We start from the raw sequence: 25344 nt of genomic DNA, 5'->3' as shown, positions 1-25344 counted from the left end.
CATGGCCTCCAAGGTCTTTTCTGAGATTTTATGATTCTTTTAGGGGTCAAAGGTAGTCTTTATTTCAGCTTCACTGATCCTGTCTGACAATCAGTGCATTCATTTGGTAATATATTTTTCCAGGGTTTTTTTCCAGCTTTTCTTCTTAGTAGAATTCTCCTTTTCGTGTACTTCACTCTTGGGTTGATATCAGTTGACTATTTTAGACTGTATAGCTATTCCATGTGTGCTTTCTTTTTTCTTTTCCAAATACACTTTTGAGAAGAGGAGATCATTTGGTTTTTTATCAATTTCAAGCCCTTAAGATGCTGCTAGTTTAGTGGCTGCTCTGAAACTAACACACTTCATAGTTCCATACTTACATTATCATCTAAGAGAAGAATAGATTGGAGTAGAGAAGAGGAATCATTTATTTTCTTCTCTTTACTCTTTTCCTTGGAGAAGAAGTTTTGATGTAGTTGTAATCATTCTCCCCTTTTTCTCTCCTTTTTTTTTCTTTTAAAATCTTTATCTTTTGTCTTAGAATCAATATTGTATATTAGTTCCAAGGCAGAAGAGCAGTAAAGGCTGGACATTGGGGTTTTATTTTTATTTTTTTTATTTTTTTAAACTCTTAACTTCTGTCTATTGGCTCCTTGGTGGAAGACTGGTAAGGGTGGGCAATGGGGGTCAAGTGACTTGCCCAGGTTCACACAGCTGGAAAGTGTCTGAGGTCAGATTTGAACCTAGGACCTCCCATCTCTAGGCCTGACTCTCAATCCACTGAGCTACCCAGCTGCCCCTGGACATTAGGTTTTAAGTGACTTGCCCAGGGCCACACTGCTAGGAAATGTTTGAATCCAGATTCAAACCCAGGATCTTCCATTTCTAGGCCTGGCTCTCAATCCACTGAGCCACTAAGGGCTTCCCCCTCCACTTTTTCTTCAGAGAAATATTGTCGCTGATATATGCTTGGAAGCAGAAAGTCTTGTTTCTTTTCTTTTCCTGACCTCTTGCTTTGTGGGGCTTGGGATTGTTTCCTGTTTTTCCAGATTGCTTAATTTCACTTAATTTTACTATGATGAAAGTAGGAGTAAAAGATCTACTTTGAAGAGAGTGTGTAAAAGAAATAATTTATAATTACCTCTCAACTAACAACCCATCCATACAATGTCTTTCCATAAAAAAGTCAAGTGAAACTATATAATATAGTACTTGTGAATATCTCCTATAATATTCCACTATTAAAGTTTCTTAACGGAAAGACATATGCTTATGCTTAAGACAAACCTTAGCTGTTTGGAGCCAGCATCAGCCACAGTATTTAATTAGAATCTTCTTGTCTTTTAATGTTGTGATAAGATACTTTATGAATTTTAATTTAATTTTAGAATTGAAACTATTTTGTCTGATGTTCAAGGCCCTCTGCAATCTGACCTCTATTTTTTTCCTTCTTTTACCTAAACCTTCTGTTCTAACCAAAGTGGTTTCCATACCATCTCTCCAAACCATGTTGTATAATCCTTTCTTCACATTTTTGTTAATTATCTTTTCCTCAAATCTATCACACTTTGAACTAATTACTGTTAAAGGTATCAGATCATTCAGTCACCCAGGTTTACAATCCCAAGGCCATCTTCAACTTCTTATTCATCCTTCATATTCTATATGGTCAAATCTTATTTTTGTCTTTCTACATCTCTTGTATGACGCTCCTCCCCCAACTGCTCATCTTTCCTTTAACTTACATAGCCACTACTCTAGTTCAGGTCCTCATCACCTCTTACCTGGACTATTGTGATGGTCTCTTAATTGTTCTCCCTACCTTAATTCTCCTCACCATTCTATCCTGCACCTAGGTGTGAGAAATATTCCTAAAGCACAGGAATGAATATGTATTTGTCTTGCTGAAGAGACTTCAGATATCCTATTTCTTTGGGAATCAAATATAAACTCTTTTATTTAATTCATCTTTTCCCCAACTTAGTCTCTTCCTAGTCTTTTTCTTTCTAGGCTTTTACCTCTTCTTACTTTCCCATGCACTATATTGGCAGGCCATTTTATCCTCCTTGCTGTTCTCATATAGAAAGCTCCATCTCCTGACTCCTGTACTTTGGCATTGGAGACATTTTATTATGCCTGGAATGTTATTTCTTTTGGAATCCCTGGTTTCCTCAGCTCCAGCTCTTCCTTTTACAGAAGGCCTTTTTTCCTGGTATATCCTCAACTACTAAGGCCTTCCTCTCTAAAATTACCTTATATCTATTTTGAATATCCCTTTTATGTGTGTACATATCTCTTTGTATATATCTATTATGTACAGATTTTTTTCTCCATTATAATGTGAGATCCTTGTGGACAGGGACTGTTTTGCTCATGCCTTTGTTACTTTTATTTGCATTTTGCTATCAGTAGTGATATAAAGTATTTTTTTCATGTGATTATAGACAAATTTGATTCCTTACTCCACCTTATTTAGTTTTTGGACTGATGGCCCAGTTTGCTGCTTCTAGGAGGACAATAATTGCTTTGTGATTTATTCCTTTTGTTCCTCTCAATGGAATGCCTTTCTCCCCTCCTTTCTCCTTATCCAAATATTTCCTATTCCACAAGGCCTTGCTTGTTGCTTTTTTTCCCCCATGAAACTTTTCCAGTACACAATATGTTCTCGTTCTCTCTCTCTCTCTTATTTCTTACCTATACTACTTATTTGGCAAATGATTCACTGTCTTGTGGCAACTTTTTTTCTGTTGTGTTATATTGTTATTTTAAACTTTTGTAAAGTTAACTTTTTATCTATTTATACCTTTTTCCCCCCAGTTAAGTTCCAAGCTTCTTGAGACAGATCTCATTTTTAGATCCTTCACAACTCCTAGTATATACAGTATATACAGTAAAAGCACATTAGTCATAGGGGCAGATTTTGTTTTCATTATTTACAATTTAGCATATTGGATAGCTCCTTGGTAGATGACTTATGGAAATAATGTGGACAAGAATTTTACATGTTGAAAAGACATGGATGGCTTGAAATGTAAATATTGGGTGGGACTAGTACCCATATCTATGAAATTGGATAGCTATCAAAGCAAAACATCCAGGTTTTAAAAAATTGTGTAAAATAAAGCAAAATAGTAAGCATTTATTAAGCACCTACTATCTGTCAACCAATGTTGCAACCTTCTTCAATCTCATAGTTTTTCTTTGGGCAAAGAGGGACCAACCACTGTGAGAAGAGAGAGAGAGGGAAACGAGCATTTGTTAAGCTTGTACTGTGTGCCTGGCCCTAATGCTAAGTACTGGGGATACAAATAAAAGCAAGACAAAAGACAGTCTCTGTTCCTGGAGCTTATGTTTTTATTCTTTGCCAAGTTAGGGCCTTGCCTGAGATTTTCCTTTAAAGTCAAACCTCTTAGTTATTTAGTAATAAAGTAGCTCTCTCTTGTTTTAAAAGGAAAAACACTAAAAAACTCCAAATCAATTACCTTTCTTTACAACATTGCCACATTTTTCATGGTTACTTTGTCATTGTCCTACTGAGATCCAGCTAGTTGTCTTGCCAGAGATCCGTTAAGTAGTATATTCCACATTGGATATGACACACATGACTTTAAAGGAACTAATGATGGATGAACATCATTTGACTGTAAAGAGAGAATTATAATAAATGAGCCTTTTGGTAGGTGGAGAAAAATCTAAAATTTATTAAGGATCTATTTTTTCTTTTCTTTTAAAAATATTTAAAATTTATTTTTAACATTCTTTTATTTTCAAATTTTGAGTTCCAGATCCTCCCCCCACCACTCCCTGATTGAGAACATAAGCTATTTCCATATCAGCTGTATTTTTTTTTTAAGAGCAAGAAAAATAAAGTGAGAACATTTTATTTCAGTTCACTCTCAGAGTTCATCAGTTCTCTTTCTGGGGTGGATAGTATTTTTTTTTATCACAAGTCTTGATCAGAGTAGCCAAGTCTTTCACAGTTGACCATCCTTACAACATTGCTGTAACTGTGCACAATAATCTCCCATCATGCTTTTTGTGATAAAGTTGTTGTTGTTTGCTCATTTTCAGCCTATTTCTTAACTTTGAACTTTATGTTAAAGTTGGCCTCTGGACACCATGCTCTCCCTGTACCACCTCTATCTAGCTTGAGTAGATTTTTTGTTTGAGGAGAGGATATCAGAGGTTATAAACCTTTGGTAGGGTACTTAAACCCTTATATTCAATTGTAAACTGAAAATAGCTATTTTTCCTTTTCTCTTTCCCCTACCTCCACACCCCCTCCCCTCAAAGGCATCTAATGTTTAGCAGAAATTTGTTCATATGCCTTTAAAGATAATGGCCTTCAAACACAACAGCAACAGCAACAACAAAACTACTGCAGTGCTTGCTTACATGAGAATTCTGTATCAAGCTTCAGGCTTTTTTGTGCTGTTGTTTCCAGACTTAGTTCTGGGATCTGCAACTTTTTTGGTTCTTCCAAGGTGGTTCGATATGTGAAGGGAGATAGTTAAGTTCTTGGGCTGCACACTGTTCTTTACCCAGGAAGGGCCCCTGGTCCCCTTCAGCCACATACACCAGTGCTCTCTTTGCTTTAATCCTGTGACCATTTCCCCCCCCCCCCCCCTTGTGACTAACCATCAACATTTCTCTCCATCCTTCAACTATAACCCAGGACTGCAAATATATAATAGAGTTGCCAATCAGTGCCAGCTGTAGCCAGTGTGAGTAAGGGGTCCCCTGTAAGTTCTTTCTAAATGATTTGGACTGAGAACTAACGAAGGTGTTGTTGCTGTGGCAGCAATACATCCATTAGACCTTCATCCTTGTGTTAGAGATTTCTTCTGCCTACTTCTTACGTTTTATTGGGCTGGAAAAAGATTTTACCCTAACTTTTCATTGGCTCTGCTGCTCCAAACTTTGATTTAAGGTGTTTTAAAAAAGTTTTTTGTAGGGCAATGTTGGGATAGTTTAGCTAGATGGTTGAGATTAATCCTCTATCTGAGTTTCACCCTATTTCTAAGGATCTATGAGAAAGTCTTGAAAGAGTGTTTATTTTCAGAAAACACATTTTGTTTTTGACAAGTTGGAGAAAAAAATACAGGTGCTAATATAATGATCCAGGACAGTTCTGATGGACTTATGACAAAGAATGCCATCCACCTCCAGAAAAGAGCTTTTGGATTTGGAATGCAGATGAAAGCATGCTATTTTCCATTTTAATTTATTTGTGTTTTTATTTGGGATTTTGGTTTTATATGAGTATTCTCTTACAACATTTGAACAATATAGAAATATGTTTTGCATAATAATGCATATAATACTTACCATCTCCAGGAGTGAAAGGGAGGGAAGGAGGAAGACAATCTGGATCTTATAACTTCAGAAAACATGTGGAAAAGTGTTAGTATATGTAATTGGGAAAATGAAATATCTTTAAAAAAAGAAAATACAAGAGCTGAATTATAAATGTAAACTTTTTTTAACTTTTCTTTCCTAGGATGATAAGCATTTTATAATTATGAGACATTTTTCTTCAGCATCTCTGCCTCATTAGTAAACAGAACTTGAGTGATCTTCCCGAATAATATCTTCAAGACCCTAAATGAAGGAAACCATACAGTAAGGCTAAAAAAGTAGTAGTAACCACAGCCCTATTTGTTTTATTATTAAGTAGCCCTCCTTTGCTTCATGGTTAAATACCTTTTGCTCTGAGACAGAATTAGAAATAATGGTGATCATTCATTAAGAGCTCCTTTGGATCTGAAGCAAAATGTAAAAAAATGCCTGCGATATGAGAGATTTAAAAAATTTACTGTTGGCAGCCTATTTTCATGGTAAAAGGGTTGAGTACTGTTTTTGCCACCCATGCAGCCATCATTCAGAGTCTTATCTTAAAATGGGCCTTAGAAAGCATTTTGTGGGAAAAAATATATAAAGGATTATATGAATGTAAACTGTTAACCCTTGAAATCTGAATTTTACTTTGATTACTTTTCTTACTTTTCACTTCAGTCTTTTCCCCATATATATCTTAAACTTAGCATTTCCAAAACCGTATTCCTTATCTTTCATTCCAAATCTTAACCTCTTTGAAACTTCTTACTGTCATAGACATCGTTATCTTCTAAATCACCCAGGTTTGCAACCTACCTTTCATCCTTGACTCCTCATCCTCATTTATCCCTTGTATCCAGCCCATTGCTAAGTTCTGCTAATTCTACCATTGCAAAATCTTTTGTGTCCTCTTCTCTGACACAAATACCCCACCATTGCAGACTCTCATCATCCTCTGTCTACACCAGTGATGGCTAACCTTTTAGAGACAGAATATCCAAACTGCAACCCTCACACCACATGTGAGCTGCCCCCTTACCTTAGACAGGGGAAGGAGGAAGCTCTTCCATTGTGCTGCTGGGCAGAGGGGTGGGTGATGGGACAAATGTCCTCAGGTGCAGTAGAGAGGGGAGGATAGCCTCTCTTTGCAGCACATTCCAGCACATGTGCCCTAGGTTCACCAATCCAGGTCTAGACTGTTGCTGTAGCCTTTAGAGTCTTCCTGTCTCAGGGCTCTCCCCACTCTAGTTCCACTTGGCTACCAGATTGATCTTCTTAAAGCTCAGGTTGGACCATATCTCCCCTACTCAGCAAACTCCATTAGCTTTCTGTTTATCCCCAGGATTAAATACAAAATGTTTTGTTTGACTTTCAAAACCCTTTACAATTTGACCATGAGGAGAGGAAGCAATGCAGGTGAGCTGCTGATTACAAAACTCTTTTAGGCAGAGTTAGAAAATGCACTAGACTGAATGCTGATGGGGAAATCTATATAAAATTATAGTGAGCCCAATGTCCAACCCAAGTTGCCATAAGAAGATCGACTGGGAAATCTATGGACACTGGGGATAGGCCAGCCCTAGAGCACACTGTGGGGAGCACTTCAGCATCCAACGAGAGGCTGTGTGCCATAGCTAGAGGAGGTCTGAAACCCAAACAAGGAACCCCTAGACCCATCTTGGGGTACTATGACAGGGAAAGGTGCAAACTGGCAAAGCATAGGCTTTGTTGCCTATGACCCAGTCACAGGTCATAGTTTTAAGGCAGAATGAGAAGGGAGCTTGCTCAAGGGAGTGTTAGAGTAGCATCTGGGAAGGGAGGCTTTTGGTTGTATTGGGAGAAAGGAGAATGTTCAGAAGCCAGCAACAGGGGTATAGCCAAGAACTCAGAGAAAACATAGTCTTATTTCCAGCATCTAGGTCAGCCTTTAGAGGAATAACCAAGGCAGTAATCCTAGACCAAAGGGGAGCCTGCAGTTCTGCTACTCTGAGCCAGCAGAGCTTTTCAATTGGCTATAGGGTATGGAATACAATAACAGTCATCTCCTGCATAGACAGAATCATATGAGTAACTTGCAGAGCTCAGACCCTGGGGGCAGCAATCAGACTTTACCTTCATATGGACTGCTTTGGAAACACTGCAAGCTTGGACCAGTTTAGAGCCTCTCTTCAAAAATATTAGAGAATTCAGCCCTAACATCAAGTCCAAAGTCAGGAAAGTAGGCTGGCAAGTAAAAAAATTAACTCAAAAAGGATGTGCATGTGGTCACAGGGATGCTCAAGATACACAGAGAGAAGTGAATGACTCCAAAATATCCTTGAGCACTGCCTCAGAGAAAAGCACAAGCTCAACTAGCATTCTGGACTAGATAAAGCAAGGGTTAAAAAAACTGATCTAAGCTAAAAATATTTCTATAAAACAAACTTGCTGAAAATTTGAATAGACCAAATAGAAACCAATGACTGCCTAAAGCAACAAAATATGTTAAAGCAAGGTCCAAACGCTGAAAAAATAGATGAAAATGTCTGATATCTCTTAGCAGAATCAACTGACCTGGAAGATAGATCAAAGAGAAAAAAATATAAGCATTATTGGACTATCTGAATACCATAAATAGTAAAAGATCCTAGACATTCTATTTTAAGAAATCCTAAAAGAAAACTATCCAGATCTCATAGAACCAGAGGGCAGGGTGAAAATTGAAAGAATCTACCAGTTATCTCCTGAAAGAAAACTCCAAAATGAAAACTCTCAGGAATGTTATAGACAGAATCTAGAGCTTCCTGGTCAAAGAAAAAATAATATAGGCATCCAGAAAAAAAGAAAGAAGTACCTAAGAGCAGTAGTCAGAATCACCTATAGTCTAGCAGCCACCATTACAAAGGAATAGAAAAGGTGATATTCTAGGCAGCTGGGTGCTTCAGGATCCAAAGTGCCAGACTTGGAGTCAGGAAGTTGAGTTCATATTTCACTTGGTCTTGGTAACCCTGGGCAAGTCACTTAACTAGTGGGGATAATAAGAGTACCTAACCTTCCTGGGTTGTTGTGAGGATCAGATGAGACAATAAATATAAAATGCTTAGCACATTGCCTGGAACATTGTAGCTACTATATAAATGTTAGCAATCATTAGTTATTATTATTTTAGAAGGCAAAGTACATGGATGTAAATAGCAAAGAATAACTTAACTAGCAAAATTGAATTCAATGATATGGGAGGTAAATGGATTTTTAATAAAATAGAACACTTTGAAGCATTGACCAGAGCTTTGGAGATACTTTGAAGTTCAAAAAAAGGAGTGAAGAGAAACATAAAAAAGTAAACATGAATGAATTATTAGAAGGGATTAAACTTCGCACATTCAAATATGGAGAAATGACACATTTCCCCTTTGATCCCTATCATCATCAGAGGTCCCAGAGGGTATCCAATTAGTCAAGGTCTGAGAGTAGTTCTGTTATGTCTTGATCCTAAGAAAAGAAAAGCGAGAGGAAGAGTAATATTTTGAGCATAAAGGAAAAAAGGAAGATTAGGAAATATAACAAAACCAGAAGGTAGAAGTAGAAATCTATACAAAGAGTGAGGAAGGACTTTGGGGGAATGACTGACATTTTAACCTCAATCTTACATGAACTGATCAAAAGAAGGAAGAAACACAGATACACAAACACACGTGCAGGGTTGGATATGAAACTGCATTTCACTCTACAGGGAAATAGGAGGAAAAGAGGAAAGGGGTATATAGAAGGAGAGTAGATTAAGGGAGAGATTAGTCATAACCAAAGCCCTAAAATTGAACAAAAATATGTATAGTTTTTTTGAGGTGAATGGGAATCTAAGAAGTGCCCATATATTGGTGAATAGACTTATAAGTTATTGTATATAAATGTAATGAAGTTATTTTTATGCTGAACTCTTCCTGTTATAATGACCAACCAGTATTCCTGAGAAGTAATGATGAAAGATACTATATACAACTCCTGATAGAGAGGTGAAGGACTCAGAATAGAAAATAAAATAAAAATTTTTTTCAAACATAGCCAATATGGAAATTTCTTTTGATTGATTATATGTTTGTAATAGATTCTGTTTTTCTTGTGTTCTTAGAAGGCAGGGTAGTAGGAGGGCAAGAAGGCAAATCATGCCTAATTAAACTATTATTTTTGCATGTATGTAATATTGATATATATTCATATACATATGCACATAATATACCTTGGAAATTCTGATCAAAGTGATGACTACCCACAATTCCTGAGGACTCTGGTTGAAACATGTTGCCCACTTCCTGAGATTAAAACATTTCTAGGCATAGCCAGTGCTAAAATTTATTTTGTTTGAATATACATTTGTAACAAGTTTTAATTTTTCCTGCTCTCAATGAGGGTGAGGAGTGGGGGAAGGGAAAATGAGAGACACAGAGAGATGATTTTTGTTTGAAAATAAAATTTTGTTTTAAAAAACAACCAACTTGACTACTTCCTACTTTTCCAGTTTTCTTACACTATCCTCCTTGTTGCATACTCTGTGATCCAGTAACACTGGCCATTTTACTGTTGCTCAGACATGACACCCTTACTACTTATACAATGGTTTCAGTGACTGTTTCCCTTGCTTGGGATCCTCTTCTTCCTCACTTATTCCTTTTGGTTTCTTTCAAGTCTCAGCTAAAATCCATCCCCCTTTTGTAAGAATTCTTTATTTCTGCTTAATGCTTATATTTGTCTGGTATGTACACAGTTGTGTTTTCATGTTGTCTTCCCAGTTAGAATTGGTTGGTTGGTTTTAGTCTTTTGTCCTTGAAGAGGACCAAATGACATCATTGGTGAGGTCTTTTGACTAGGGCATAAATTGGATTTAAGTGAGGCAGAGTTGCACAAAGCTGTCAGTCTCACTCTCTCTTCCAGTCAGCCAAGTCCAGTGGCAAGACAAAAGTCAGGATGACTGGCAATGGCTCAGGATAAAGTTGATGACCTTTGATGTCTAACCCAGCTCTAAGTGTCCCATAGTGTCTGCTTCTGTTTCTTTCATTTCCTTCCCCTGGGGTGGGGAAGGGTGGGGGATCTTCACATGCCAGGGGTAGAAACCCTTCCAACTCATGACAGGCTTTTGGCTTGTCACCCTCAACCTGATTTAGCCTGTCTGCCTATACAGTTTTACTGAGGTTTGGTTGCTGCACATGCTACAACTCCTTGGAGTCACAGGTGAGAACTGGGTGCAGGTAGATACCAAAGGAGGCAAGTAGCCCTGAAAAGGGTTTAGTAAACCTTTACCCCAGTGATGCTAGTCCCCCGTTGAACACCTCACACATCCTCATTACAAGGCAGGGGCTATTTTTTGCCTTGCTTTGTATTCCAGTGCTTAACACTTTTGTGTGTGTGGTGTTGAGTCATTTCAGTTGTGTCTGATTCTTCATGACCCCATTTGGAGTTTTCTTGGCAAAAGATACTGGAATGGCTTGCCATTTCCTTCTCCAGCTCATTTTACAGAGGAGGAAACTGAGGCAGAGTTAAGTGATTTGCCCAAGGTCACACAGCTAGTAAGTGTCTGAAGCTGGATTTGAATTCAAGTCTAGCCACTGTGCCATCTAGTTGCCTCTTTTGCTTTTACTTGACTTTCCTTGAGATGCAGCTAAATCATATGTATATAAAGTGTTGGCTTTAAAGCCAGAAAGAGCTAGATTCAAATGCCACCTCTTTCTCATATTGCCTGTTTAATTGAGCAAGCTCTAAATAATTCTCTAAAGATATAAATTGTAGAGAATATGGCAGTTTGAATGGTAGAGCAATTTTGCTCACATGGGACTTTTCTCTGTCAGTGAAATCACATGTCCATTCCCTGTCCTTATCTCTTTTTTTAATGAAATTTTTTTCTTAATTTCTCTTCTCTCATTCAGTGCATTTCAACAAACATTTCTGCCTAAGTATAGAGCAGAATAGAAGGGCAAAATGATATAGTGTGTAATGCTGGTCTTGGAGTCACAGAAGCACAGAATTTTGGAGTTCAAATTAACCTTGGTGTCTATCCACTAATCCTATATCCAAAAGGAATCTTCACCATAGTATAATTGACATGCTTAATTGGTTTTGAGAAATGGGTACCCACTATCTTTTACAAAAGTTATATACCTCTAATTTTTAGCAAATTTTCCTTGACTTTGGCTTTCTACTCATTTTTCTGCTTGGGGAGAGGAGGGATAAACAGAACAGTAAGTCTTAATTCCTTTCCCCCATGATGGCGCTTCTTGATTTGAAGAGAGCTATCAAGTACTCCCTCATTATTCTTATCTGTAGGTTAAACATAGTAATTTCCTTCAACTAAGTCTCATATGGCATGGATTAAAGGCTCTTCCCTATCCTGGTGGTCCTGTGGACATACACACTCTCTCTTATCAATATCCTGCTTAAACTGTGGTTCCCAGAATGAACACAATATTCTAAATAATGTCTGACAAGGACAGATTACAGAAGAACTGCTCTCTCCTTATTCCTGGAGCCACCTCCTCCTCTAATTGCTTTTGGCAGCCATTTGCAAAAACCAATAGATCTGAAGTTCTCAAACTCTGTGCTATTGTGCCTGCAAAGGGGACTCAGAGGCCCGCCATAGCATATTTTAAAATTTCATCCTAAGCACTTAATGAACAGAATTGTTAGGTTTTTCTTTTGACCTATAGGTGATGTGAAAAGGTTTGAGACAATTTGGGAATTTCTGCCCTAGATCTTTTTCAGACATTTTATCTAACCATTTTAGTAGTATTTCCCACATTAGATTTGACATGTTGACTTGTAGTGACTCCAAAGGAACTTAATATGATTGAATATGATTTGGATTTGAAAGAAAAATTATTGCCTTTTTTATTGTTTGGGGAAAAAAATAAAAAATTGTGTTTTATAGGAATTCATTTATATAGAATTTCAGGGGAGGATCTTTATACATATCTTGTACACTCAGATAAAACTGTTTTTTTTTAAATATAGACTTAAGATTTTACATTACATTCATTCCTGTTGAATTTCATTTTATTAGCTTCAGCCCAGTGCTTTATCCTGTAAAAATCTTTTTGGTTACTTGGTTCACATCCAGCCATTGACACTTATTGGCTGTGGGACCACAAATAAGTCACTTAACCTCTTTGGCACTGGAAGACAACTACTAATGGTTTACATATGCTTTTGCTTTCATAAAGGGAGTTCCCATACTAATGTGGTGGTGGTGGTTGTCCTTCATACTTGAAGAGGACCAAAATGACATCACTATGTCATGGTTAGGGTGCAGTGTGTCGAGTTCTGACCGATCAGACCAATGTGAGCTTGGAAGGCTCCCCCACAGATTGGGTACACAAATAGCTTGTATGAACATTTGAGAAGGAGATGCCTCCAAATTCATGTATGTCAGCTACTGCAATTCTTCTTTGCTCATAGAGACCTTTTTTGATGGTAGGGCCTGTCATGCTGGCGTGGCCCTGTGGCAATGTCTCCTGTGTTTCACAATTGATATTAAAGTTCTTCAGAGTGCTGTTTCTGAAGAGATTCTTTTTAGGATCCCTTCCATATGTATATTTATTTAAAATATATTTATTAAAATTTTTTCCCATGTTTCCATGATTCATTTTCTTGCCCTTCCCTCTTCCCTCCCCCCTTCCAGAGCCGACAAGCAATTCCACTGGGTTGTACAAATGTTGTCACTTGATAACCTATTTCCACATTATTCATTTTTGCTATAGAGGGATTTTTTAAAAGTCTAAACCCCAAATCACATACCCATATATACATGTGATAAGTGATGGTGCCATATATATTCTTCTTTAGCATTTCAACTCCCATAGTTTTTTCTCAATGTGGTTAACATTCTTTCCCATAAGTCCTTTAGGAGTGTCCTACTAGGTTGTTGCATTGCTACTAGTAGCAAGGTTCATTACATTGGATTTTTCCACAGTGTTTTACTTTCTGTGTACAGTGTTCTTCTGGTTTTGCTCATTTCACTCTGCATCAGTTCATTGAGGTTCTCTGAAGAGATTCTTAAGAAATATATGATTGCCATAATATGAATCATGAGCTGAGTATTTTCAAAGCTCTGAAAATCCTTAATCATTAATTAGATCAGGGCATTGTGAGATCCCTTTTAATGGACCAAAATTGTTGACCAGGGTTAATTTTGACCTGGAATATTTTTGCTTTAAGAGAAGTCATCTTGTCCATATTAAGTAGAACTTGGATTTGGCAGTTTACATCACAGAAGAAAACTACTTTAAAACAGTTTCTTTAATCAGCCTATATTGAGGACCTTTACAAATAAAAAGTATGAATCAATTCCTGCTCTCAATCCTACATTTTAATGGAAGAAATGCCAACTACATAGATAAGTACATACAGAATAAATATAAAGAGAATAAATATAGGGTAGCCAGGACATTGGAAGAGAGGGATTCTGTGATGTAAAGATGAGGAGAGAGAGCACATTCCTGGCATGATGACGGCGAGGTAGTGGAGTACCTGGTACCTGGTGTGTGAGGAATAGAAAGAATGGCAGTTTGGCAGGATCTTTCTGGATAAGAGGTGTGTGGAAGGGAATGTGAGGGGAGTCATGTGCCATGAGGATGGAAAGAGAGGTTGGGGCCAGGATATGAAGGGCTTTAAAGGCTTAATAGAAGTTTATATTTTATTCTAAAGGCAATAGAGAGTCAATAGAGTTTGAATGGGACAATGACAGGGTCACATTTCTGCTTAAGGAAAAATATTTTGGAAGCTCTTGGAGGATAACCTGATTAACTGCCTGTCTTGGAAACCAATGTAAATCATGACAGCTGAAGTATATGCATAGACTTGGAGGGGAGAGTGAATAAGTAATGTTTATAGGGCTTTATGTTTTACAATGTTCCTTAAATATTCAGTGATGTTCAACTCCAGCTGGAAAATATTTTTAGCACCTGGATCAGGAGTTAGGTTTTACTCGACCTTTAAAGTACTCCAGTTCTCAAGTGCGCAGATAATTCCAAGTGAAGGATTAATTGTAGTGGCAGGCACTCTCAAGTTATTAGGGGCAGGATATGGATCTCTCTGTTTGAAATTTTTTTCCTTTCTTTTGGAGATTTAAAACTGTGTGAATAAAGGATAGTTACAATCAAATTAAAACTTAAATGGAAGAATTAAAAAAGTTAATAACAATAATAGTTGTTAAGTTTCTTGAGAGAAAACTATTTTCAGAAATACTTAAATTTTCTCTCATCATTGAGAAATGAAGTGGGCCACTTAAATAGTTTTTCTGGCAACTGAAGCTTACTATTTTTAGAATCAAAACAATTTTTGAAAAAAGTTTTGTGGAATGTAAAGCCTTCTAAAATATGTTATACTTTTCTTACCTAGTTAAACAGATTTTACTGAATATCATTTTACCTCCTGATGGCTCACAATCATCATGAATGTCAGTTATCAGCTTTGTTGCTCTCAGGATTTGTTGAATCCCTACAGTAAATAATTTTAGACCATTTGCTTTTGAGTACTGTTTCTGTTTTTAAAAAGTTATTTTTTAAAGTATTTCTATCATTGCCACTTGTCATTTTGCTAGTTAGTGTCCCTCCCTATAATAATCTTTTCCTATCCCTGAAGAAAAGAATATACTGATTCTAGTCCCTATGTAGGACTGAGAAATTGGTTAACTAAGGTTAAACTTGTACCTAGATTAAGTGTTGAGGGAAAAGGCCAGAGGGACCTTCCTATGAATAAAGTGCCTGGATTTTCTGTGAAATTTCATTTGATTGCCCATAGGCTTTTTCATCTGTTTCCTGGGATCTCTGCTGGGTTCTTACCAATAAACATGGTATTGATATACTAAGTGAGTTATTTAAATATGGTATCATTCCACTAAGTAATATTACTATATGAAATTATTTTTATATTTGGAGTCAGGAAAACCTGGGTTTGTGTTTTGTCTCTGCTATTCTTTGTCATTTTACTGGGAATTAGAATTATATATCTGTATAGCACCCAGCCATGCAAAACGGTAGGGGCCAAAAAAAAATCAAACAAGGCCTAAAAGAAATCAACTGTAAGGTAGTAAGATAATATGTACCTCCCTATGCAACTCCCCACTTCTCTTTCCCTCCCTAAATTCTTGGATCTAATGTTGTTGTACTTCAGGCTGTTGATATGTATTGCCATAAGGCATTTCATGACTCATATGGATCTTTGATCTCATCAGTCTTAATGTTCTCTTTAACTTCATGCCTGTCCATCCTGTGTGACTCTCTTTCATGTCTTCTCATAAGCTTTCTACAGATGGTCTACCAAATGTGCTAGAGTTCCTCTTTAGGTTCTGACATAGTACAAGTGGACATGGGCAATCAAATGAAATTTCACAGAAATTTACTCACCATATGTATATAACTAACTCATCTACATTGCCCTGATGTCATCTTTTATTATTTTTCTTTGAAGTTCCTTATTCAGTTATATATCACAGCTATATCTCCTTTATCATTTGCTTTTCCATTGACCTCTGTGATATTCATTTCTTTAAAGATTTGTTTTCCCTGTCTCAAAGCCATTAGACTTGTAGGATGTTGATGCTTAAAAGATGAACTTTTGTTTCAGGGAAAAGTTTAAGGTCATTAAGGAAGCTTTTAAATTTCTTGTAGGCAATAACTTTCCATATACAAAATAACAGAAGAACATCATCACTATGACATTAATGCTTGTAAAAAGAATTAATATTTATAAAGCTATATTAGTCTTTAGTTTGTTAATCATCAGGCTGATAAGGGGAAAAAAGGATTTTGAAGGAAGAAGATTGGCGTTTTGAGCTTTTTCTTCAGCCTGAATGTAAAACACATTTTTAACTGCAAAGAGTAGAGTTTGGGTGTTCTTAACATATGGTGACCTTCTGGGAAATGATGGGTTGTGGGTGATGCTGCACAGCCATCTCATTTTAGCCCCAGTCTCCCTAGATTGGTAAACAGTTCAGGTTGATGTACTTAAACTTTTTTCTTGGCAAGAATCTGAAGATATATTTTTGTTAGATTGTCAATAGAATTATAGACTGTTGAGAGATCTCCAAAGGGATCTATGCCAGGATGTAATTATACTCTGTGTGTGTGTGTTTGTGTGTGATATTGTTTGAAACTTTAGCTTTATATTTTGAGTAGAGTTTCTACTAGGTACATTTGGCTCTAAAGAAAATATTTTTAGCCTCAATTTAATTTTAAGAAGATTTCTCCAAAGATAGTATCTGCCATCAGCTTCCATTGAACAAAACTTCCTTGCCTAAGTTGCCTATCTTTTCCCACTAGCCAAGCATCAGAGAGAGGGTTTGGAACAAATCGTGGCTATTTTGTACTCGGCCATTGAGGAAGTGATGTTAACAGCTTGAGTCTTTAGTTCCCTGAGCTAACCAAGTCCTGAGGTTAATCTTAATACTTTTAAAGGAGAAACTAGCATACCTTATGTGGGGAACAAGGTTTACAATATCACTTTAACCATATTCAGCCACTTCAAACATATTCTGTCCCTTGGTGGTAAAGGCGTTAAGGTCTTCTAGAAGTGGTATCAAACTTAAATAGAAAAAAGGCTTCTAAATGTATGTAAAGATCTCTGTCAGAAAATCACGTTAACATTATTTGTATTCTGTTGTGTTTTTGTTAGTTTTGTTAAATATTTCCCAATTATATTTTAATCTGGTTCAGTAGCAATCTGGACCATTTTTTGGCAGCAAGTTTGACACTTCTAGAGGGAGGGCCTTCCACCATTTAAATGATTTTATAGCAATTAATGGTAGATTCTGACCTTCAGGTATTGAAGAAGCATTAAAGTAGGAAGAGTAAAAACTAAAACAAATGAATTCCATGCTAATCTTCTCTGTATCGTTCCAATTTTAGTATATGTGCTGCCGAAGCAAGCACTAAAACAAATGAATTCCAAACCAAACAACAATGTAGCAACCCCCTGAAGGAGGGACTGAATTTGGAAGAGTGCCAGAAAGGATCAAATCCTAGATCTAAAATGATCCAATCCATGTAGTGGTGATACCAAATCTTTGTAATTCACAGTAGATCTCTCAGTGAAAAAAAGTGTCCATAAACAGAAGCAATGCCAGGGATAATAAGGCCCCCGAAAAGATGAAGACACTCAATAGCTTCTGATCCTCATCCCAGATCAGGGAGAATATCCCATACTACCACTCATTTAGCATTCCTTGGTTCCCCAACCAACCAACAATAAACATCTATTAAGTAGATGCTATATGCTAGACACTATGTTAAATGCTGTGAATACAAGAAAACATTAAAGACAATTCCTATCCTCAAGAAGCTTGCAATTTAACCAGAGAGACACATGCAAACATATAAAAGCAAGGTATAAAAAGTAAATAGTTAACAGAGAGAAAGCACTGGAATTAAGAGAGGTTAAGGAAAACTTCCTCTAGAAGGTGAACTTTTAGTAAGGACTTGAAAGAAGCCAGTAGTTGGAGCAGAGGAGGGAGTATTTCAGGAATGGGGACCAAAGAAAATTCCTGGAGCTGAGAGATGGAGTGTCTTGTTCACAAAATGGCCAAGAGTCTAGTGACACTGGATTGAAGATTATATGTCAGGGAATAAGGTATAAGAAGACTGGAAAGTTAGGAGGGGGCTAGGTTATGAAGGACTTTGAATGCCAAATAGAACCTTTAGTATTTGATCCTGGAAACAATAGGGAGCTACTAAGGGCTTACTGTGTAGGGCTAACATGATCAGTCAGACCTGTGCTTTAGGAAAATCATTTTATTAGCCAATAGTAAGTGCTGTATGGAGGATCGATTAGAGTGGGAAGTGACTTGAGGTAGGCAGACCCACCAGCAGGCTAGAGAGTAAGAGAAGAGAAGGGGGCTTATTCCAGAGATGTTTTGAAAGGGAAATTGATAGGCATTAGCAACAGATTTGTTATGGGGTGTTAAGAGAGAGTGAAGAGTCCAGGAAGAGTCCTAGATTGTGAGCCTGAGGGACTGGGAAGGTGTTCTCTGTAATAGGGAAGGGTAATAGGGAAGTTATGAGTCAGGAGGTTTTAGGGAGAAAGATATTAAGTCCTATTTTGGATATGTTGAGTTTCAGATATCTATTGGACATCCAGTTTAAGGTGTCTGAAAGGCATTTGGAGATTGGAGGTCATCAGAGAGATTGAGGCAGGATAGGTAGATTTGACAGTCATTAGCATAAGAGAGATGGTAATTAAACCATGGTTGCTGTTGAGATCACATAGTGCCAGAGTATAGAAGGAAAAGACCAGGGGGCCTAGGATGGAATCCTAAGGGATACCTATAGTTAGAGAGTAGGTGATCTGGAAGAGGATCCAGCAAAGAGGACAGAGATGGTTCAGATTCTATTTTTTTGAGATGGGGAGAGGGGGTGGGAAGAGGGAAGGAATAGTGGGAGGAGAGAACATGATGAGAGTGGTGGAAAGAACCAGGAGAGACTGGTGTCCTGAAAACTTAAAGAGAAGAGAGTGTCAGAGAGGAAAGAATGATCCAACGACGTAAAAAGTTGCAGAGAAGTCAAGGAGAATGAGGATAGAGAAAAGGCCATTGAGTTAAGCATATGAGAAGTCTTTTGGAGAGAAAAAAGTTTTGGTAGAATTATAAGATCAGAACCAGATTGTAAGAGGTTAAGAAGAGAATGGGAGGAGAAACAGTGGAGGCACCTATTGTAGGTGGCCTTTCAAGGAGTTTAGCTATGAAAGAGAAGAGTTACAGGTCTGTAGTTCTGGGACCTTCTCCTCCTTTAGAGCCTTGTGATGGGGGTGGGGAGGGATACAAAATATTTGCCCAGTGAATAAGGAACTGTTCTCCTTATTCTTTGGAGGCTAATTACACTTTCACCTCTCCCTTGTTGCCAGAAAACAAGTCCTCTCCCAACAATGCTACCTTTTGTTCCTCTGAGCCTGGGGTCAGCAAGCAGTTGCCTATTTTTTTGTAGGGCTTTGAAGGAAAAATGGTTTTTACATTTTAAAATTAAGTTTTGTTGTTTTTAAAAACATACAAACCATTTTAGCTGGGAGCTTAGAAAAACAAACTTTGGGCTGTTGGCCCTCCTTAGGTACCTTACTGACTTCTAAGCCCTCCCTGGGGAAGAATTGTGTTATCTTTGGGGTGTTGTACTAGCAACAATGTGGAGGAACCAGTCAACTTTAAATTGCAGTAAGCTCTAGGTTACAGTGGGCATTTTACTCAGAGCACTTGCCAGTGACATTCTTTTGCCCCTGGGTTGACCATTGCCCCTGGGACATTGGCTGCTGGGAGCACATCGCTGCCAGCTGCCCACTTTATACCATTGCTAGGCAACATGTCTGTGCATGCTGCTTATTTTGCCAGGGTCAATGGTGATTCTCCTGTTCTGGAGGGTGACAACTGCCCCTACATAGGACTTACTACTGAGCTCTTTGATCCTGTGCTAGGGAAGATTGTTGCTGTAGGCCACAGTATTAGTGTACTGCCTCTGCTGGGGGATGACTACCTCCCTTGTGACAGGCCTGACTCTGTGCTTCTATTTCAGAGGGCCACAATGAGCATGTGTTGCCCATTGCCTTCCTGTGCTCCTTGTGGGTGCTCTGGAGTCTGGTAGGCATTGAGGACACCTCAGTTTGATTCAGCTTAGTGAAGTTCTCTTGGCTGAATTGCTCATTATTTCCTATCAGCCAAGAATCAGAGAAAGGACCTGGAACTTCTTATGGCTATTTAGTTCTCCAGCAATTGAGGAAGTGACATCAGCAGCCTGAGCCTTTAGTCTCCTGAGCCAGCCAAGTCTTGAGGGTGCTTCTTAATACCTTTTAAGGAAAAACTAACATAGCTTGTATGGGAGTAGGGGGATACGCTATTGCTTCTACTATACTGGCTGTATGTGTGACCCTGGGCAAATTGCTTGACTTTTTGTGCTTCTGGTAGTTTTAACTATAGAACCGTCAGTTTTGTAGCAGTTGTTAATCTACATTGGTATGGAGAGTTTACTCATTGGGATGTAGTTTACTCATTGAGAGATGCCTACATTAATGAAATTACAGGTCTGGTTAAAAAAAATAGGTGTTTCATTTCATGTTGGTGACTCAGTGACCTTGTCCACTAAAATCTTAGGCATGGGCTTTAGTGGAAGGGATCTTAAGAGGTAATTTAGTCCAATGCCCTCATTTTATAGTTAAGAAAATTGAGGGCTAGAGAAGTTGCCATTTTTCTTAAGGTCATATAGATTGTTGTTTGTTCTTGGTTTTTGAAAAGGACCAGTGACATCATGGGGTGATATCTTGACTTCCACATGAATTGGATTTAAGAAAGGCAGTTACCCAGTCATCAGCCTCAGTCTGTCTTCCCGAGTCATCAAAGTTCAGTGACAGCACAAAAATCAGAATGACTGGTGATGGCCTGGGATGCAGTGGCTGACTTTGGTGTCTTTGATGTCTGACTAAGCTCCAAGTGATCAGTTGCCTTCATGAAGGCTGTTGGTACAAATTGTTCTAATCTGCCCCTTCCACCCAGGGAAGTCTTCATATGCTTGGGGTAGAGTAATAGTGAAAATTAAATTATGAGGCAGCTAGTAGCTTTATTACATCAAAGTAATGATAATAAGGAGAAGGAAATGTAGGAAAAAGGTAAAGAGAAGCTTAGCTTAATACCCTATGTACTGTTCTGATGGATTGAAGCCCACCACTCACAGTAGTTCCTTGAAGCCAGGAGAGGGAGAGAGATAGAGACAGACAGACAGACAGCCAGAGACAGAGAAAGACAGAGAGAGAAATGGGAAGGAGAATCCCTTTTATACAGTAGACATCACCCTAACTCAAAATGGGTTTTAAAGCCTTTTGGATACCTGAAACCTGGTTTAGCCCATCTACTGATATGGTTTTGCTGGGTTTTACTGAGTAGCTGTTCATGTTACAGCTTTTTGGAGCTACAAGAGAGATTTGGGTGAAACTTGGACACCAAAGGAACATGAGAAGCCCTGACAGGTGTAATGGTTAAATTTAGTGGTTGGACTTAAATTGTATGAAATAACATGGTTGCTGAAGTTATTATATCTCAAGCCAGAAGTTTATTTACAAAATAAAGGGAAAACAATAAAGTAGAGAAATGAGAGAGGTTAGAGGAAATACTTATACTAGTCCTTAGCCAGGAGGGCCAGATGAGGCCTCCAAGATGGAAGCTAGTCTCTTAGGAAACTAGGAAAGGAGGCAGCCCTTTTCACTCACCCAACGAAGTAGTCCAGGAATCAGAATTTAAGTTGAAATCACTATCCAAGCCTCAGTCTCCAGTGAAGTTCCCTTGGAAACTTATCTCCAGGAGACACTCTCCACGAGACTTAACTTCACCAGACTGCCTCAGCCAAAGGATTTTGTGGCTTTTATGATGGTTTCCTTTCCCTGCCCCTTTTCATAGGGGCTAGTCCAAATTGTCCAGCACTGCCCAGGGGCAGTGTGATTGACTTCTCACCTCTATAGGTGCTAACTCCTCCTAGGAGTCACACGTTTCTGAGTGTATGAACTCTTAAAAGAATTCAAAAGTTTCTGGCTGTTTGAGTTAGCAAAAAGGGTAGAGCTCTCCAAGTATTTTACTGGCTTCTCACCTAGCATTAGGTAGGGTGTGAATTCACTAAGTGGTTTTTGAGCTCCTCCACCTAGTTCAAGCTTGTGTTGATTCAATCAAAAGGTAGACAAAAGAGAGTTAATCCTGTCCTCACAATCTAGAGAGGTACTAAGTAGGGGTATTTAAGTTATTGTTAACCAAAGTTTTAACTCCTACTAGGCAAAGAGAATAAAGGAATCCTTTTTCACAAGTGTAAACTCAGAATAGACAAAGAGAACCAAGAATTTACTTTCACAAAGGGCCTTGAAAACTCTTTACACCAGAGGCAGTGGTCTTCCCTATACCCTTTGGTCATATAGGTAGGTATTACATGGCAGAGAGAAGCCTTGAATCCAGGTTTTTGGGGTCAAAATCTGTTGGGTTTTTTTGCCACTACTTTCTGCCTTCTGTTATCTTTCAGATTAACTCTTAGCTACTTATGTCTTTCTACATCCTATGTTTATGTACATGTGCACACATGTATTCACATGCAAACACACACATGCACACATGCAAATATTCAGACTTGATACTTATCCTTATTAAATTTAACTTCAGTAGATTTAGCCCTTCATTCTAGTATGCTGAAATCTTTTTGGATACTGATTCTAGCATGTGGTGTGTTAGTTATTAGTTATATTTTCTAATTTTGTGTAGTCTGGTTGAATAAACATCCACAGTTTCGTTTGAGTCATTGTTAAAAATATCAAGTAGGATTTGTTCAAGGAGAAGCTTGTGAGCTAAAGGCCTCCATCCCTGCTGACATTGATATCTTCTTTATTTGACATAGTCCTTGCCATTGGGGAGCTTACAATCAAGTCTATAACCCTGCTTTTCAGTTTAGGAGGTCAACAATTTGTCAGATCTAGAATTTGCATAGTTATTGTTTTTGTAGACATATTGCTAAGAAAAGATATTATAAAGGGAAAGGAGTAAATGTATTGGCCTTATAACAGTGTTGATTTGGTAGGAATTGTCTAGTTTGGTCTAAGCCAAATTTAGCAAGTTGAAAAATAGTGTTTTATTTGCTGGGAACAGAGAACAACTTTTTCTTCAGATTTCCTCAGCCAGGACTATATATATTTTATAATGGGAAATTAGTTAATTTTTGCTGTTAATATTGACATAGCAGTAATGCTAAACAAATTACATGTTTCTCTTTATGCCTTTTCTATAGTCTTTCATATCTCCAAATACTAATTCTCTTATCCTTTCAAGGGGTGATTTCATGCCATAAATAGCCATCAGATAGTTGTAGCTTTCAATTTACTTTATTCCACCAGCTGGCTTTTATTCATATCACTACCCTGTATCTTTTCCTTAGTTCTTGTTGTTTTAAAAAAAAAAAAAGTCCTTGACAGTAGGGACTGTGACTTCTTGTTTCCAACATAAACTCTCTGTAGTACCCCAGGAGTGCCATTTACCTTGAAAAGATATGTAAAATGCCAAGATGAAAATTCTGATAATTCCTTTACTTATCCTTTAGTGGTTGGTATGAAAAGACTTCAGATTTAAAAAAGAAAAGAAATATTTAACCATGACATCAACTAAAGAATCCTTAAAAAAAACTGTATCTAAATGAAAATATTTGATGCTCATGTACATAGTCTGATATCACTAAAATAAGTTTGTTGGGATTTCAACTCTCCTTTAACAGTGTACCACAGTTATAGTTTTTCTGTTGACATACATTAGTCACTTTACCCAACTATCCAGCTTTGCTAGAATTTAACTGTGGAATTAGCTCTTTTCTTATTTACTGCTACTTGGTTTATCACAATATTCAGTCCTTGAAGAGGGATAAGGGTAGGAAGAAATCTCCTTCTAGTTTTAGGCAGAAAACTTGTCTTAAAACAGTCTTTGGAAATACCTCTTGAAGTCCAGGGAATAAAAATTTCCAAGGTAGGGAAGTAGGTAGGTACCATGAGGTTTGACTTTTTTTTTTTTTTTTTTTTTTTTTTTTTTTTTGCTGTTGCCAATGACAAACTTGTGTTCTATACTGCCTTTATTTCCATGTATTCTTTACAAAGTTGTATGTTTAAAACAAAATGAGTAATAGATTTTCAAGAAATATAAGCCTAGGTAGATAGACTGAATGTTTTAAGCTGCAACTTTTTCTGTTGCATTGGGATGACTGTAGGAATGAAGTTTCCTGCAAAATGAAACTTTTTATGGAAATTCTTGGATTTTATAAACTAGACTATTTTTTTTTAGATTCTTGCAGTCTAAAATGAAAGTAATGATATTTTCAACATGTTCTGTATAAATTAGGTTTCTTTTGGCCCTAGAATTCCTTTAAATAGTTGTTTTTTAAAAATTGGATTCCATTTTAGTGATATCTGTGGTTTTATTTTCCCCTTAATTTTTTCTCTCCAGTTTCTTAGTGCATTGTTTTGAATTTTTTTCCCCCTCTCCTTAATTCAGAGCCAGCTTTCCTTTAGACAGACAAAACTGAGACGTCTCACTTTACAGAGAGATGAATGGGGGAGATAGAGCCTGACTAGAGAGACATTGTAGACACTGCTTCAGTGAACTGCCAAAGTGAAATGCTGTGCCAGCATCCAACCCTCTCTTGTTCATTGTTTTACAGTGGCCTTTGCCAAAGATGTGCTCATTCAATCTTTGGGTAGTTTTCTTAACACATTATTTGTAGGTTAGTCTGCATTTTCAAATTGTTTTTGTATTTGACCTGGGATTTTAGTTTAACTTTTGGAAATGTATTTTTTAAAAATCAAGGCATTGATTGCCAAATGGAGTTTCAAGTTGCATGTAAACACTACAACCTTTTTTTTTTGTCTCAATATACCAATAATATCTTTATGATAATTGCCCAAGATAATTTAAATTTAGTGCACTAATACCAATTGAACAATCATATTTTTTCTAGGTAATATAAAATGCATAAAGGCACTCATTATTCTTCTCCCTAAATCCTCCCTTCCTAACTTTTCTGTTAAGGGCTCCACCATCCTTCCAGCCATCCAGCTTAACAAATCTACAAATCTTCCTGCCCTTCTGAATAGAGGTAAGGGAAGTCATGAAATTATGCTGATTGGGTACACTACCACTTGATATCTAATCTCAATTGGGTTTCATTACAACAAGGTAATCCTTCTACTTAAATTATTCTTTATCCTGTTCACTATAGCTGTAATTTCAAAACTTTTCTCATCCTATCCTCCACCCTCTCAACTGAGAGCCTTAACTTATATTTCACTGAAAAATGAGGCTGTTTGCTAAGAGCTCTTTCTTCTCCCTTACTTTTCATTTTATATCCCTTTTATATTATCCTTCATTATCTCCTCCACTCATCAGATGAAGAAATGAGCCTTCTCTTTGATAAAGCCAACCCCTCCACATATATTCTTTTTTTTTTTTTAACATTTATTAATATTCATTTTTAACATGGTTACATGATTCATGCTCCTCCTTTCCCCTTCAACCCCCCCCCC

The 25344-nt window shown here is 37.4% G+C and overlaps 1 protein-coding gene and 1 pseudogene across 1 annotated transcript in view; one reads left to right on the top strand and one right to left on the bottom strand.

Moving 5' to 3' along the window:
- SIK3 (SIK family kinase 3) overlaps positions 1 to 25344 on the top strand; it is a 280799-nt gene that overhangs the window by 68695 nt on the left and 186760 nt on the right. The window lies entirely within an intron of this gene.
- Positions 17155 to 17213, bottom strand: LOC123243431 (annotated as a pseudogene).

Source organism: Gracilinanus agilis, chromosome 3 (assembly GCF_016433145.1).
Source record: "Gracilinanus agilis isolate LMUSP501 chromosome 3, AgileGrace, whole genome shotgun sequence".
Lineage (NCBI taxonomy): Eukaryota > Metazoa > Chordata > Mammalia > Didelphimorphia > Didelphidae > Gracilinanus > Gracilinanus agilis.
Note: the sequence above shows the minus strand (reverse complement) of the source record. Positions and strands in the feature narration are given on the sequence as shown.